We start from the raw sequence: 15,846 nt of genomic DNA, 5'->3' as shown, positions 1-15,846 counted from the left end.
CCTGGGCCATGCCCCTGGAGGACTGGCACCTCCCACTTGCTGCACCAGCTCAGCCCTGCCTGTAGCCCTGGCCACTCCCTAGAAATGCCTGTCTGCCCATGCCCAGCCAAGGCTTCTCTGTGCTTGGTGCAAGAGCTCCTGTGGCCTGGGGCCAAAGAACTCTTTAAACAAAAATCTGACTGTCTTCCTTGCTTAAAAATTCCTGCAGCTGTCTATCCTATTTATCCTGTCACTAGAGATGTCCAATACCAAGGCTCCAGGATCAAGGGTCTCTATAGCATCCCCTCCTGCTTTCCATCGCGCTCCTGCTAGATCCAGCCACCTTGAGATGTTCCCAGCATCCCAAACAGGCCCCGTTTCTTCAGTGCCTGCTTATCTCTGCATATGCTGTGCTCTCAACCTGGAAAGCATCTCACCTCACCACCCTTTTTCTGCCTGGCACACTCCTGTCTACTCTTTAAAACCCTTCCCAGCACCACCTCACTATGAAGCACTTTGGGTCTCCCCTTGGTAAAGTTGGAAGCTCTGGCCTTCCTGCCTCCATGGCATCTGCTCCACTGTCATGCAGCACATCTGGTCTCAATGTGGCTGTGTGCATTAGTGTTTCATCTTGAGAATAGTACCCCTTGTTTACCTCCAAAACCGCTAGGGCCTTGTGTGATACCTCGCCCACAGCAGGTGCTAAGTGACGTGGAGCTGGGCTTTAGATTCACAACGCGAAAGCCACCAATTCTCCACTCTCAAGAAAGGAAACATGGCTTCAAGGAAGCACACAGACCCGCTCCTTGCAGATATTTAAAGCCAAAAGGAAAACAGCCACCTGCTAGGACCGGTGAGACTCCATCGTGACCAACAGGCACAGAACAAAGGACTAGCTGTCGCTGTCACTGCAAACAGTGGGATCCTGTCAAGGAATGGACTAAAATTCTACAGAAGGGATTTGGATGCTTCTCTGATAGAGCATCTATCTAAACTCCTAATTCCAAACCTGCGAACCATCATTAGTAAGAAAGGAGTCCAGGCCATGTACATCCACACTGCTGTGTACTGTCTCTGGCTCCCTCACCCCCAACTCCAGCCACAGACACTCCAGAGTCCACTATACCAAAGCCTGCCCATTATGTCACCACCCTGCCGGTCTTTACAAAGACCAGCATTGCCCCAACTTCTTGCCTTTCCAGGGTCTGGGCCTTTAAAGGTCATCTCTCAAGCTTTTGCCCATGTCTCCATGCCCATGTCACGCCACAGCTTCCCTTCTTATCTTCCTGGCTGATACTCTTCCTCTTTTCTTTCTCTTACCTCAAACTCTACAGTACCATTTGTCAGCTTACATATTTTCTTAAGAAGGGACCAGAGGGAAAGGATGGGGAGGGGACTGTGTCTCTGTGAAGTTGGTGGTGAATCGTGGTGAGTGTGGCCTCTGAGATGGATCAGACTGTCCCACCCCAGAGAAGATAGAAGGAGAGGCCTCCAGAGCTGCCACACTGAATACCAGCAACCCAGAGCTTTTGTGCTGATGGAAAGAGCAATGAAGAGTTGGGCAGGGGGAACCCAGGAAAATCCTTGCTATCCAATCACATGCCTGAAGGTCCCACTCTGGGGACTTACAACCCTGGACCAAGATCTGCAATCACATCACTTGATGTCTCAGCTTCTTAACTGCCTCTAGGTCCCTGCACAGCCTTCGTTTCTTCCAGTCTAAAGGAGGATGATAAAGATATTCCAGGCGACAGAAAATACAGTGTCTTGTTTCCGATCTGTAACTGCAAACTTGTTTTTTCAACAATTTTGTATATGGTTCCATGAAATATAAAGACCAATGCTGATTTTCTATGTGGGGATTAGGAAATCCTAAATAAAGAGCGAAAGATTGGTGTGGTTGCTTGATAGGTTTACTTGCTTGCATTTCTTTGGTTCATTCATTCGTGAGTCTAATTGTCCATCCATCCATCCACTTACTTTTAAATATCACATTTGCTTGAATAGAAGGTAAAGCTCTCTACCTTCCCAAATTATCTGTTTGAAAAGAGCAAGTTTACATGCAAGCCTTTACAGAATCTTTCATATTATGTGTTGCTTTCTCAATTATCTTATTTTGAACAACAATATACCATTTGAGAAAAAGTATTAGCATTCCAATCAAGGCTAGTTAGGGATGCTTACAAAGGTCACTTAAAAGAATAGGTTTTTGGCCAGGCATGGTGGCTCATGACTGTGGTCTCAGCACTTTGGGAGACCAAGGCAGGCGGATCACAAGGTCAGGAGTTTGAGACCAGCCTGACCAACATCGTGAAATCCCGTCTCTACTAAAAATACAAAAATTAGCTGGGCGTGGTGGCATGTGCCTGTAATCCCAGCTACTCAGGAAGATGAGGCAGAACTGCTTGAACCTGGGAGGTGGTGGCTGCCGTGAGCCAAGACGGTGCCACTGCACTACAGCCTGGGTGACAGCGCAAGACTGTCTCAAAAAAGAAAAAAAAAAAAAAGGATTTTTTTTTATAAAAAGCAGCTACCATACTATAACATAGATTCAGCAATTTTTCTTTACAAATTGTTTTCTTTCTTTCCATAGGTTTTTGGGAAACAGGTGCTATATGGTTACATGAATAAGTTCTTTCGTGGTGATTTCTGAGATTTTGGTGCACCCATGCCACTGGAACAGTACACCCTGTATCCAATTTTATCCCTCACCACCCGCCCCCCACCCTTTCCCTCGATTCCTCAAAGTCCACTGTCTAATTCTACAATTCTTATGCCTGTGCAACCTCATTGCTTGGCTCCCTCAGCAATTTTTCTGGAGGACATAAACTTAAGATTTCAAGTGATAAATGTTGTAAACAAACCTTTAAAAGATCATTTTCTAAAACGCAGCATACTAAGTGGTTATATTGCCGACATAAAAAAATAGTTTATAAAGGATTTGAATATTTTTCCCAAGAAGACATAAAAATGGCCAAAAAGAAGATAAAAAGATGCTCACCATCATTAATTATTAGAGAAATGCAACCCAAAACCACAGTAAGGTACTACCTTATCCCCACTGGGATGGCTAACATCAAAATTACAGACACCAACAAGTGTTGGCAAGAATGTGGAGGTATTGGAACCAATAAGTACTGCTGACAAGAGTAAAAAAATGAGGCAGCTGCTGTGAAAAACCCATTCAGCAGTTCCTTGAAATGTTAAACAGAGTTATCACAGAACCCAGCAACTCCGCTCTTAAGTCTAGCTCAGAGAAACGAAAACATATGTCCACAAAAAACTTACATATGAACGTTTACAGCAGCATTATTTACAATGGTCAAAAAGTGGAAACCACCCAAATGTTTATCAACTAATGAAGAGATAAACAAAATATGTCATATCCGTACAGCAAAATTTTACTCATCAATAAATATCAATCAAAATGAAACGAAGTACTAATAGATGTTACAACAGGGATGAAGTTTCAAAACATTATGCTAAGTGAAAGCAGCCAGTCACAAAAGGCCACAATATTGTATGATTCCATTTATATGGAATGGCCAGAAAAAGCAGATTCATAAAAATAGAAAGATTAGTCTTGCCAGGGGACGGGGGAGTGGAGAACAGAGCATGACTGCTGATGGTACGGGGGTTTCTTTTTGGAGTGACGAGAATGTTCTGCAATTAGATAGCAGTGATGGCGGGGCCAGGCGCAGTGGCTCATGCCTGTAATCTCAGCACTTTGGGAGGCCAAGGCAGGCAGATCACTTGATGCCAGAAGTTTGAGACCACCCTGGCCAACATGGTGAAACCCAGCCTCTACTAAAAATACAAGAACTATACAGGCATGATGGCAGGTTCCTGTAATGCCAGCTACTCTGGATGCTGAGGTGGGAGAATCCCTGAACCCAGAAGGCAGAGGTGGCAGTGAGCTGAGATCATGCCATTGCACTCCAGCCTGGGCAACAAAACAAGACACTGTCTTAAAAAAATAAAATAAAATAAAAAGATAGCTGTGATTATTGCACAACTCTGTGAATGTACTAAAAATCCACTGAATTGCTCATTTTTAAAAGGTGAATTTTAGGGTATGTGAATTCTATCTCAAAAAGTATTACTCATCAATAAATATCAAGTAGCAATTATTTAAAAAATAAGCTGGGCCCAGTGTGGTGGCTCACGCCTGCGATCCCAGCCCTTTGGGAGGCTGAGGCAGGCGGATCACCTGCGGTCAGGAGTTTGAGACCAGCCTGACCAACATGGTGAAACCCCATCTCTACTAAAAGTACAAAAATTAGCCAGGTGTGGCGGCAGGCACCTGTAATCTCAGCTGCTCAGGAGGTTGAGGCAGGAGAATTGCTGAAATCTGGGAGGCAGAGGTTGCAAAGAGCCAAGATTGCATTATTGTACTTTAGCCCAGGCTACAACAGCAAGGCTCCGTGTCAAAAATAATAATAAAAAGAATAAAAAGAAAAAAAACAAGCTGGCTGGTGAGGCTGAGGCAGAGGTTGCAGTGAGCTGAGATCATGCCACTGCACTTCATCCTGGGTGACAGAGTGAAACTCTCTCAAAAATAATAACTAAGTAAATAAACTCCTTTTGGGTCAATATGAAACAGCCAACTCTCTTTAGACTGTAGGTACAATGATGCATGCAAACAAGAAGAGCTGATGCAAAAAGGGTTCTGGTGACAAGAAGGACATTAATGTCGGAGACAGGAGTGAACAGTTACAATGTTTCCTAAACTGGGAGAGGTGGGGAAAGCAATATTTTGTAAGTTAATGTATCAGGTTATTAGTATGTGATTGAAAATGTATTGCTAAAATAATCTATTCAACATTATCCTACAAAGCTTACATATGAAAACTAGCTTTTTAATTTTTTTTCCTAAGCAGCCCTCCTCATTGGGAGAACAGAGCTGCCTTATGTCAGGCACACATTGTACATACCCAGTGCCAGCTGTGTGTCAGGCTCCAGGCTGCGTCCTTGGGATAGAACAGTGATTCTCCATACACACATGGCTCTGTCCTAAACAGGGCTTATAGCCTAGTTTGTCCAAATTAAAAAGGAGCTCAAGTTTGAGGTCATTTTTATGAAAGGTGTGTAGGACGGATGATAATATCTTGTAAGGGATGTTCTTAATCTTTGGGGGTCACAGGTGCCCAATGAGCTTACAAAAGATAGCAATGAACTTCCTTTCACAAACATACGCATATACTCTGTGGTGAGAATGACACCTCTTCTTTTAAGGGGTTCAAGTCTATAGCCCCTTCCACCACACACACACACACACACACACACGCCATGCCCCAGGCTGGACCTTCCAGCTTTGAGATTTTGTTCTTTTCCAAATCCATTTGCACCTACAGCCATTCTCCAGCTCCCATGACACGTGCACAATGAGCACCTCACAAGCCTGAGACACAGAAAGAATTCCAGGGTCCTGGACCCCAGGAGATCGACAAAGGGTCTCAGGGGCCACTGTGGAGGGGACTCAAGGGCCTGGTAGTTACCCTGTCTTCTCACTTCAACCCTGGACGGAAATACTTTTGCCCGGTTTACATTGGGCTTTTGCCCAAGATCTGCTTTGAAGAAAGCTTGCCAGTTGCTAAAAAGTCCCCACACCTCCTGATTGCACATACAAATCAAAAACAGGAGGCTTCAACAGACTTACCCAGGGGACTCACCCCAGAGCATGTGCTGGGATATAGCGGAGGCGGAGACTAGTCCAGGGCAGCTCCTGTGCTCTCCTCCAGGGTGCCCCAGAGCATGAACACAGGCTGGGGCTGAGTGTTTGGTGTTGGGTGAAGAAAGAGTTTTTTTTTTTATACAGGGTCAAGTAAAGGGGGGAGAGGGCTCAGAGGCTGCACTGGTGACAATACAGATAAATCAGCTGATTGCTGTCCAAGTGTTTGCAAATCTAGAGCTTGCCGGGGCTAGAAAGCTCAGAGTCCAGCAGCCATGGCAGGTGCTATGTCTGCGTAACTGGAGGTCAAAGTCCAAGTTACTAAAGACTGTCAATCTCTGCCTTGTAAATCTCTCCCGTATTCCCGGACCACTACACCCTCTGCCAAGGCTGCCTAACTTCTTTCCCCCTGCCCGTCTTTCTCCTCTCATTCAACCTGGCACACTTATACTCAACAGCAGGAGGAAGAGAGAAAAGGGAAAGGCAAGACCCACAGGGATGAGAGAGTGTTAGGAGTGGTTTAGTAAAGAAATGATGGAGTTCCTGCCCTACATTGCTGACTCCCTCTCTCTCTGGACTGTAGGAAATCTCTACCTTCAGGACAGGCAAGAAGGGCATCCCAACCACAGGGCAAGAATTCAAGAGGGTTGGGATGTGGGCCCTGTTCTAGTTGCAACTGGCTGTTGCGACACCCGCTGCGGGGAATGAGGAAGAGCTGCCTGGCTCACTCCCTGTGAGCCATTTGTGAGTGTGCAGGGAGGGAGGATCCCTTCCACAGGCCTGGGGAAATGCAATTTTCTATCCTTAGAATTTGAGGGTGCATCAAAGAAGAACAAAATAAAAGGCAACTCCCTGCCCTGGAGGAATGTAGCATCAGGTTGAGGAAGAGATCCTGGGAGACCATGGGCCGCAAAGCAGCCCAGAGGCTGCTGTGGGGAGCTCAGACGTTCTCCAAATGGGTGGGTCACCAACTGAGCCTTACAGGAGAAAGTAGGATGGGTGAAGGGCATGGAGCTGCCATTCCAAACAGAACACAGGACTTAAGATGTGAGCAGAGGCTTGTCAGAGACTGGGGAGCACACCAGGCTGGCTGGGGTGAAGGGCTTCAATTGGAATTATGGGGAAAGCTCAGTTAGAAGGACAGACCAAGGCTGGATTATGGGGGAAGGGCACTAAATGGTAAATTGAAGGGGGCTGGATTTGCCTGGAGGCACTGGGGAGCTTCCAAGGGAACCAGAGACAGGACGAGGCTCTTGAGTGAAAATCTGAAGCAGTATTAGGTAACATGATTTGGGTCGGGCTAGGGGCTACAGAAATGGGAGGGAAGGAATGAGAGGCATGAAGGATTCTGCAGGATTGAGTGATGGGCAAGATATGAGCAGGGAAGAGTGGAGGCGTGGAAAAAGGGGAGGCAACGGAGAGGTTCTGACCTGAGTGTGTCGGAGAGGAACAACCCCATGGATGGAAGAGGAGAGCGGCCGGCAGGAAGAGATGTTCTGGCGTGAGAAAAGGAGGAGTTTAGTTTCTGAGATACAGCATTTAAGAGGACAAGATCCTCAAGTGGGAATATCTGACAGACTCTTAGAAGTGAGGGCTAGAGGGAGGGAGAGGGTGGGTCCTGGGAATCACTATATCCGGGTGGTCACTGGAGACATGATGGAGAAGGGGCCTGTGGATCTAAGTGCATATTCCTGACTTGATGCTTCACGGGCTGCGGGACAGAGTTGAGACAAACTGGCATTTCACACACTCCTAGCAGAGGGGAGCCCCAGGGGGAAGCACCGGCCTGAGAGTCAAGAACAGGGAAGAAGGAGGTGAAGGAGAATGGCGGGTTCCTTATGGATGTTCTTGTAAGTCACACATCTCTCAAATCCATCCAAAAACCAATTTCATCTCAGAGGAAGCAGAAGCTTCCAGGTGATGCCTGGATGCTCCACAGGACCCTCAACATCTGAGTTACACAACTTATTCCGATGTGTGAGGCCTGAACTATTACAAGAGTCTCCTCTCTGCCCTGCTGGGAGTTCAAGCTCTCTTCACTCCCATCCACTCTGCACACCTGAATCTGACCCCGGCCCCTCAACTCAAGTCAGCCAGGTCGACAGCTCCCTGCTGCCTTCAGAATAAAGCCCCATGGCTGCCTGGGACTTCCAGAATGACTTCCAAACAGGCTGGCCTCCCTGTCCAAGCCTCATCTTTGTTCCCACCCTCATCTCTGATTGCCTTTTGCCACTCTTGGCTCCACCCAAAATGAGTCACTCAAACCACACCTTTCCATCTCTCTGCTGTTACTTATACTCTTCTTTGATTACAGCCATCATCTCAAGTTCCCACAGTGTATCCTGCCTATCCTTTCAGAGCTTTGCCAAATGCCACCTCCTCCAGGAAGCATTCCCAGAGTCCACAGCCTGACGGAATCTGTCCTGCAATCTCATAGCACTTTCTGCCTCGTACATGGCACAACATTATTTACCTCTAAATAACTTACAGTTAAATAAGTATCTTACAGTTCTTTAACTTCATGTATTCTCTCCCCTACCAGACTATAAACTTCATGAGAACAGGTATAGTTCCTCAAATTTGGGGGAAGAAGGGGTAGTTCATGCCTGTAATCCCAACGCTCAGGGAGGCCAAAGCAGAATTGCTTGAGCTCAGGAGTTCAAAACCAGCCAGGGCAACATAGCAAGACCTCACCTCTACAAAAGTATTAAAAATTAGCCAGGTGTGGTGGTATGTGTCTGTGGTCCCAACTACTCAGGAGGCTGAGGCCAGAGGAATGTTTGGGCCTGAGAGGTCAAGGTCGCAGGGAGGTGTGTTTGCACCACTGTACTCCAGCCTGAGCAACAGAGCAAGACTCTGTCTCAAAATAAAAGAAAAAATTTGGCCGGGTGTGGTGGCTCAAGCCTGTAATCCCAGCACTTTGGGAGGCCAAGGCAGGTAAATCATGAGGTCAGGTGTTCGAGACCAGCCTGGCCAACATAGTGAAACCCCGTCCTTACAAAAAATATAAAAATTAGCCGGGCGTGGCGGCACACGCCTTTAATTCCAGTTACTTGGGAGGCTGAGGCAGGAGAATCACTTGAACCTGGGAGGCGGAGGTTGCAGTGAACCAAGACTGTGCCAATGCATTCCAGCCTGGGCAACAGAGAGACTCCATCTCAAAAAAAAAAAAAAAAAAAATGGTGGGTAACAAAAACTATATCCTGAGAGTAAGGGGATGATGGGGAGAAACATTCACCAAGTACATGGAATAAACTACAAATGAGCAAATTAAGGCTCAGAGAGCTTCTGTCACTTAGCAATGTCAGACAGGCAGAGCGTGACAGAGTCGAGACTCAAACCCACACCGTGCTGATCCCAAACTCATCACTTTTCCTGGGATGATGCCTGTGATGTATTACGGGGGATTTTCACACAGCCGGGTATTTCACTCCATGACCTTATCAGGGAAACGGTACCAGTTCCTCATTTTCAAATGAGAAAAAGGAGGCTTGAAGAGGAAAGAGCCTTAGTCGATGTCCCCCAGTTAACAGGTGAGAGAATCTACACCAAAGCCCAGGCCTCCTGCCCTCTGCCTCTCTTTGCTCTTGCCCAGGCTGAAAAGCTGCCTGAGCTTCTGCCTGTAAGGAGCTGAGGGGTGGGATTGAAGCTTGTGGAGAGAGACTTGCAGCTGCCTCAGCACTGGTGTCTGCCAGCACCAAACATCTGCTGAAATCGCGGAGGGGATGTGAGTGGATGCTGCCGAGAGCGTCTGCGGAGGTACAAAGCGCAGCAGCGTCAGATCTCTTGGAACCTGCCTGGGACCTGGGGGCAGCACGGTGTACACCCGAGCTGGTGAGATGGGTTGGGTTTTGACTCCAAATACTCCCTGAGAACACAGCAAAGAACTTGAGGTTCCCAGAGCTATGGGATGGACATAGTACACGTTAACTTAGAAACCAGAAAATGGGCCGGGTGTGGTGGCTCACACCTGTAATCCTAGCAATTTGCGAGGCTGAGGGGAGAGGATCATCTGAGGTCACGAGTTTGAGAGCAACCTGACCAATATGGTGATACCCTGTCTCTACTAAAAAATAAAAAAAAATTAGCCAGGTGTCGTGGTGGATACCTGTAATCCCTGCTACTTGGGAGGCTGAGGCAGGAGATTCTCTTGAACCTGGGAGGCGGAGGTTGTAGAAAGAAAGCCAGCTAAGGTGGCATGCACCTGTAGTTTCGGCTCATACCCCTGTGCCTGAGTGAGACTTCATCTTGGAAAAAAAAAAAAAAAAAAGGGAAGGAAAGAAGAAAGAGAAAGAGAAAGAAGGAAAGAAGGAAAAAAAGAAAGACCAGAAAAAGATGGTGCTCCAAGTGGCCAGAATCACCATAGGGGCCACTCTGTCCTAGGTGAGATGGGAACCCCCAGAAGAGCAAAGCCCCAGTAGACCCCCACCCCCATCAATCACCCCCATGTGCACTGGTAGGACAGACTCAAGAAAGAAAGGACATGAAAAGAGGGGACTGCCCCCACAATTATTGGGAGAAATGGCCCAACTTAAAGGGAGCCAAATCCAGGAGATGGGAATGAAACCCAGAACTGGGTTCTAAGCCCCAGGTGAGGTGGATTCTTTGAGCTCTCCGTCTCAAGGGAGTGATTCTGCCAGATTCTGCGTGGGTGGACGTCAGAACATAAAAGGGAAGAGGGAGAACTGGGGAGGGGAAGGTTTAGTGAACACAGCCAAGCCAGGAAAGGGGAAGGCTGGCCTCTCGCAGGTACTGGCCGCCGCTGATCTTAGTTCTAGTCACAGTGACTGGCTGCCTTATCAAAGCAGCAACCACCTTTCCGCTGGGAAAAGGTCAGAGCCCACAGTGATGACCACGAAACTCAGAGCAGCGTCCACCGCTGCAGCCCACCTGTAGCCTACCTGGAGGGCCTCCTGAAAAGTAAACTCCACATTCACACCAACCTGCTCGTTGCATCTAGGTGAAGAGCGCATCAGATCATGCAGCCTCAAGTCTGCTCTCTTAATCAGCTGTCACCACGAGTAATAATTATACCTTGAGAAATAGCAGAGTGACTCAAAAAGCTATCCCCTCCCCCTCTCCCGCCTCCTCGCACAGCTCGGAGCTTTGTACACAGTGTTAGGAGGCCCGGAAAGTGAAGCCACCATCTTCTCCTGCCTGTCAGCTTGAGGAACACTTTAAATGACCATCTGGACTTCAGTGCCCGATGGGCAGTCATAGACAGTCTCTTCGTTGTCGAAAGAGTTAATTATGCCTGGCTGTTCCCAAAACAGTGAACTGAGAGCGAGGCTAGGCGGAAAGAAACATCACTGAATACGTGATGCCTGCTTGTGAGACAGTGCTCGGGGCCTTGAAGAAGAGGGCCGATAAACTCTGGAAAAATAAATGGTGCTGCCCCACCAGCTCAGATATGGCCATATGTGTAAAAACGCTGGAGAGCTCACACTTACTGGATGCGTATCCTGTGCCTGTTAGGGGACTGAATGTTTTAGTGTACTTCAATGCTATTATCAAGCGGGTGTACAAGACCATCTGGGATGTTGAAGTATTGAAATAGTCCATCCTTGTTGGAAACGGCCATGCCACAGTCTCCAAAGGCCTGTTTCTTCCACCCCCAGACTCCCCGAGATGCACTGATGGGTGAGCCTGGCATGGAAGGGGGCCTCTCTGACCCTGCTCAGGGTAATGGTGGTGTCCGTTCTGTTTGATCTGTGCTCAGGCTTTAGTGGCTGTGAATATTTTAAATCCCTCTCTAATATATACTATCTCACGCCACCCTTACCCAAAGCCCTGTTAGTGTCTCCATCTTGCAGATAGGAAGCTAGGGCCAAATGACCTACCTAAGGTCACTCAGGGGGTCCCAAACCCGGTCTGGAACCCAGGCAGACTGACTCTGAGCTTAAAAGTGTTGCAGAGTCCCCACTGTCCCTGCTCTTTCTCCTTGACTCTGGAACTGACCCAAACTTCACATCAAACTCTTCATCCTCAAGCCAGCAAAACTTATCTTCATCACCACACTTTGATACCCAAGCACATAGCAGCTATGTATCTCTACTCCAACCCCCCATGTGGCCATCGACCTCGGAGCCCCATTTACCCAAGAGGCCAGGGTCACATGGTCCTGAGGCATATGGCTCCCGGGCAGGGGAAACTAGAGACTGAGTGGTCTACCATGCAGGGTAGCCCCAGAGTAGCCTCCCTCCCCTACCAGTCCTCACCATCAGTTTCCTTTGTCCTAGCAGGATTTGGGGCACACAAAGCTACACAAAGTCACTATGGAGAGCTACGTGCCAAGGGACCTGGACTTCCTCCAGGGTCCTCTGCACAGAAACAACACCGGAGCGGCAATGCGAAGACTCAGGCTGATACAGGAGGGAGCTGTGTCCCTAGCATGATGCTAGAAAGGTTGCACACACAGGCTCCTTCCTTGAAGATCTTCTCTAAGTTGGACACTGCCTAGTCCAGAATGAATTAGGTCCATCCTAGCTAGAGTTATAAGAGGGGCAATGAAAGGCCTGCTTGGTCCACAAACAGCACTCACGTCGAGGGTCACTCAGTGTGGAATGCTGTTTCCCTGAGAACCTGCATGGGCACTATAACCATACTCAGGGAATGACGCGTGTCTTTTATGCAGGACTTATCATAACCTTGATCACGCAAATATGCAAGACATGTCCAACTGCAGGCTCATTTGAACGTTTCATCAATGGAACACCTCTATCCATCTCATGCCACAAGGTCTCTCTGAACACCACTTGGCAAATAATCCAAGGGCCTCGGGACGAAACGTTTATCACAGCGAGATGGGGAGACTTAGCCACTGGAAAGAAGGACCATTTTTACCCTAGCAGTTCCCACAAGGGAAACACACTTTCCATTTCCTCTTTGTCTTAACCATTTCTTAACTTCCTCTAGGTTCCCTTTTAGGAGGACGCTAATTTGTTCTTACAAATGCTCCTATTGAAGCCAGAATCCAGTTCAAAAGGCACCCTGACTTTCTGTCTCTTAGCACTACTTTTCTAATAAGGAACTCATCCTAAAACTGGGAATCACGACAGCCAGATTTCATGGCGCATTTGTCTGCGCTGAATATTTTATGCAGCTTCTCTCCTTTAATTCATTCATATTTCCCTTCAGTTAATCTGCTTTGAGTAACTCTTGCTCTCTGCCCACCCATCATCCTTCCAGAAGAACGTTAGATATCCCCACCCCTTGAAGCAGGTCATATGGGAAGGGAAGAGCAAAGCTAAAAACATAATGCAGACTCTACGCGCCCCCGCCCCGCCCCCACTGTCTGGGGGCTAACCCCACGTGTTCTCACTGGAAGCAGGAACCCCACCATGTAACTCCCCTGAGACCTCCAAGTGTTCACTTACGGAAGCAAATGAACCCAAGCACTCTGGCTGTTGTTTCGCTCACCCCGTGAAGGTGCTGCAAAGTACATACTGCGTTTCCTTTAGCACTCATTAGGCAATTTATGCACATTATCAGGGATCCTCCCAACCACCTGCTCACATACTCCTGCTCTCATTTGAGAAAAGACCATTCTGAGGGTCAGAGCAGCTTACCAGTCTACATGGATTTGAACCCAGATCTGTCTGGATTTAATGCTGTTTCTTTCTGAGGTACCATACTCCTTCACCTGTATAGATGATCACTTCCTAACCAAGGAATTTTTCTTTCTTTTTTTTAAATAACAGGGTCAATCAGTGAATGAGCTCAAAAATAAAATCCAGGAGGAATGGCTAGGAGACAAACCTGAGACTATTCTCAGAGCGCCTGGGCCGTTTCCAGCCCTTCCTTCCCAGCACTGTGCCAACCTCAGCTTCTCCTAGAGCAGGGTTTCCAGATAAATACAGGACACCCAGTTAGATGTGAATTTCAGAGAAACAGTGACTAATGTTTGAGTATAAGTATGTTCCACCTAGTTCATGGGACATACTTGTATTGAAAAAAAAAACTGGTGCTTACCTGAAATTCACATCTGAGCATTCCGTGCTTTTACTGGCTAGATCTGGCAACCCCTTCCGGCTGGGAAGTCTCCTGCCTGGCTTCAGGTCCTAAGTGTTGCTCCCACAGAAGTTGCCATGGCAGCTGCGCAGGCCTTCCAAAGCCTTCTAGAGCTGTCTCCACTCACCCTTGCCGCTTCCCCTCACCCCTGCCAGCTCCAGGCTCCCAACAAACCCAGCTACTTTCATTCTCCTGGATGCCTCCGGCTGCTTCCAGCCTCCTGCTGCTTTTAGTCTCTGATCTCTGCACCTGCTATTCTTTCGCCTCTTCTCTTGCCTGGCTAATTCCTACTGATCCTTCAGTTCTCAACTTGGAGCCACTTCTGCCAGGAAGCCTTCCTGGCTATTGCTGATTGGCTTCCCCAACAGCCCTCTAACGCAGGGTTGGGTAGCACCCTGCACCTTCCCCCGGTAGCCCTCCCTCGACCACCCCCTACCCCACACTGCCCTGGGGAGCAGAGGCCATGCCACACTCACCCTGTCTCCACACCTTGCACCTGCACCTGGCCGCAGGTGGGAAGCCGGAGAGCGCCTCCTGAATGACTTGACTGCAGACTGTCCCGCCAAAGCTGGGGCTCTCCAGAGTGACTACTTCCTTCCTCCCTTCTGCCTTTAGTCACTTTTTTTTTATCAGTGCCTTCCTCTCCCTCCCCCAGAGCGGTTGTGAAAGATGGGGCCTCAGGTCAGGAGCAGCACTCAAGGTGAGCAGCGAACACCCCACATGGAGGGATCTCCATGCACCCACTACCAGGTCACACCACGCACACTGCCCCAGTGGGCCCAGGTCCAGCCACAGCCCAGCTTCCAAGTCCCTCCTGGCTAAAGCCACCTCTGGACACAACTTTCTGCTCTTGTCCTCCCACCGGCCCCTTCAATTAGCCAACTTGCTCCCAGTTTGGGGTGTGAGGAGACACCCGCGTCTTGTGGTCGAGGCTTAGGGCCGGTGGCAGGGCTTGCAGAACATCACCCATATGCCGCTCCACGCTCACCCACCCAAAGCGGTGCCCACGCGCAGCCTGACAGCAGGCAGAGGCAGCTCGGAACTTAACCCTTGAGCAGCACTCAGAAGGCGGCTTCTCAAGGAACCAATGTGGCCAGTGTGAACTTCACACGCGCGTGCGCGTGCACACACACACACACACACACACACTCTCTCTCACACACAGGAGCTCCCCTGTCCCCTAGAACAGCCCTGCTTTCCTCCAGTCAGGGCTTGATTCAAAAGATGTCCTCTCAGGGGGCAGGGAGTGGCTGCAGAGGAGTGGGGGTGGGCTAGGGTGAGACTAGCACCCCAGGGGCTGCAGAAGGGCCCGGGAGGGAGCAGGCAGTGGGGCAAGAGCAGGCAGAGGTCTGAGGCAGGAGCTGAACCCTCCCACCCCTTGGCCCCTAACCTGATCTTTAGAGGCGGCAGCCTGGCTGTGCCCTCACACCGTTGCCCCCAGCCTCCCCTGTCTGAATATGTTGAGAGGACAAAGAGGGAGAAACACCCTATAGTGTCAAATTTACTCCAAAAATAGAACCCCTCTCTCCGCAGAAGGCTGCCGAGCTCCGGGCGTGTGCACAGCACCCGCGGCTCCCATTTCCTGGGTCTGTGGCTGTTTCTCCGGGAACTCCCAGCTCAGGTGCCCGGGATCCCGGAATTGCAGTTCTCAACCCCTGCCACCCGTCAAGCCACCAACTTCTGCCGGGCACAGCCTCGGCTCACAGGACGGACTCACCCAGGGAGGCGCGGACTCTGGCGGTGACTGCTCCTCGGCCCCACCAGGTGAGACGGGGCTGCGGCAACTACAGGTGAGTTCGGCCGGGCAGGTAGGTGTTGAGCGGCTCCGGCTCTGGAGGCTGTGGCTGAGTAAAAGGGCTGACAGGTTAGAGTTTCCCCCTCCTCCTCTGAGTTGTTAACCACACCCCTGCTGCTCTCCTCCCCACTTCCTTAAAGGGTGGGGTATGTTGTCTGTGTGTGCCGGCTCCAGCCGTTTACCATAAACTCTGAAATAGACGCTGCCTCCAATTCCCTGAGCGCCGGGCCAGCCTGGGGGGCAATCTCTGCCCTCCCCGTCGGCTGCAAATTATATCTTTCTATTTATGTGCCCCTTGTAAGCAGCGGACTCCCCAGTTCCTAACACCCCTCCATCCTCCACCCACTCCACCTGCAGCCTTTTGGAGGCCAAAAGGTATGTGTGTGAGGGG

General features: G+C 49.2%; 1 protein-coding gene across 8 annotated transcripts in view; it reads right to left on the bottom strand.

Annotated features, from left to right (window-relative positions):
• The window catches only part of PTK2B (protein tyrosine kinase 2 beta), a 131,956-nt gene extending 116,357 nt beyond the window's left edge, over positions 1–15,599 (bottom strand). For 4 of the 8 annotated variants that reach the window (XM_074384086.1, XM_010347769.3, XM_003937203.4 and 1 more), the window contains exon 1: positions 15,378–15,598. The gene's annotated coding sequence lies outside the window, so the exon portion shown is untranslated. The other 4 variants (XM_010347772.3, XM_074384088.1, XM_010347770.3 and 1 more) reach the window with 3 other exon arrangements.
• Between the last annotated feature and the right edge of the window lie 247 nt (positions 15,600–15,846).

Source organism: Saimiri boliviensis, chromosome 13 (genome assembly GCF_048565385.1).
Source record: "Saimiri boliviensis isolate mSaiBol1 chromosome 13, mSaiBol1.pri, whole genome shotgun sequence".
NCBI classification, from domain to species: Eukaryota; Metazoa; Chordata; class Mammalia; order Primates; family Cebidae; genus Saimiri; species Saimiri boliviensis.
This window is presented reverse-complemented; position numbering and strand designations above follow the sequence as displayed.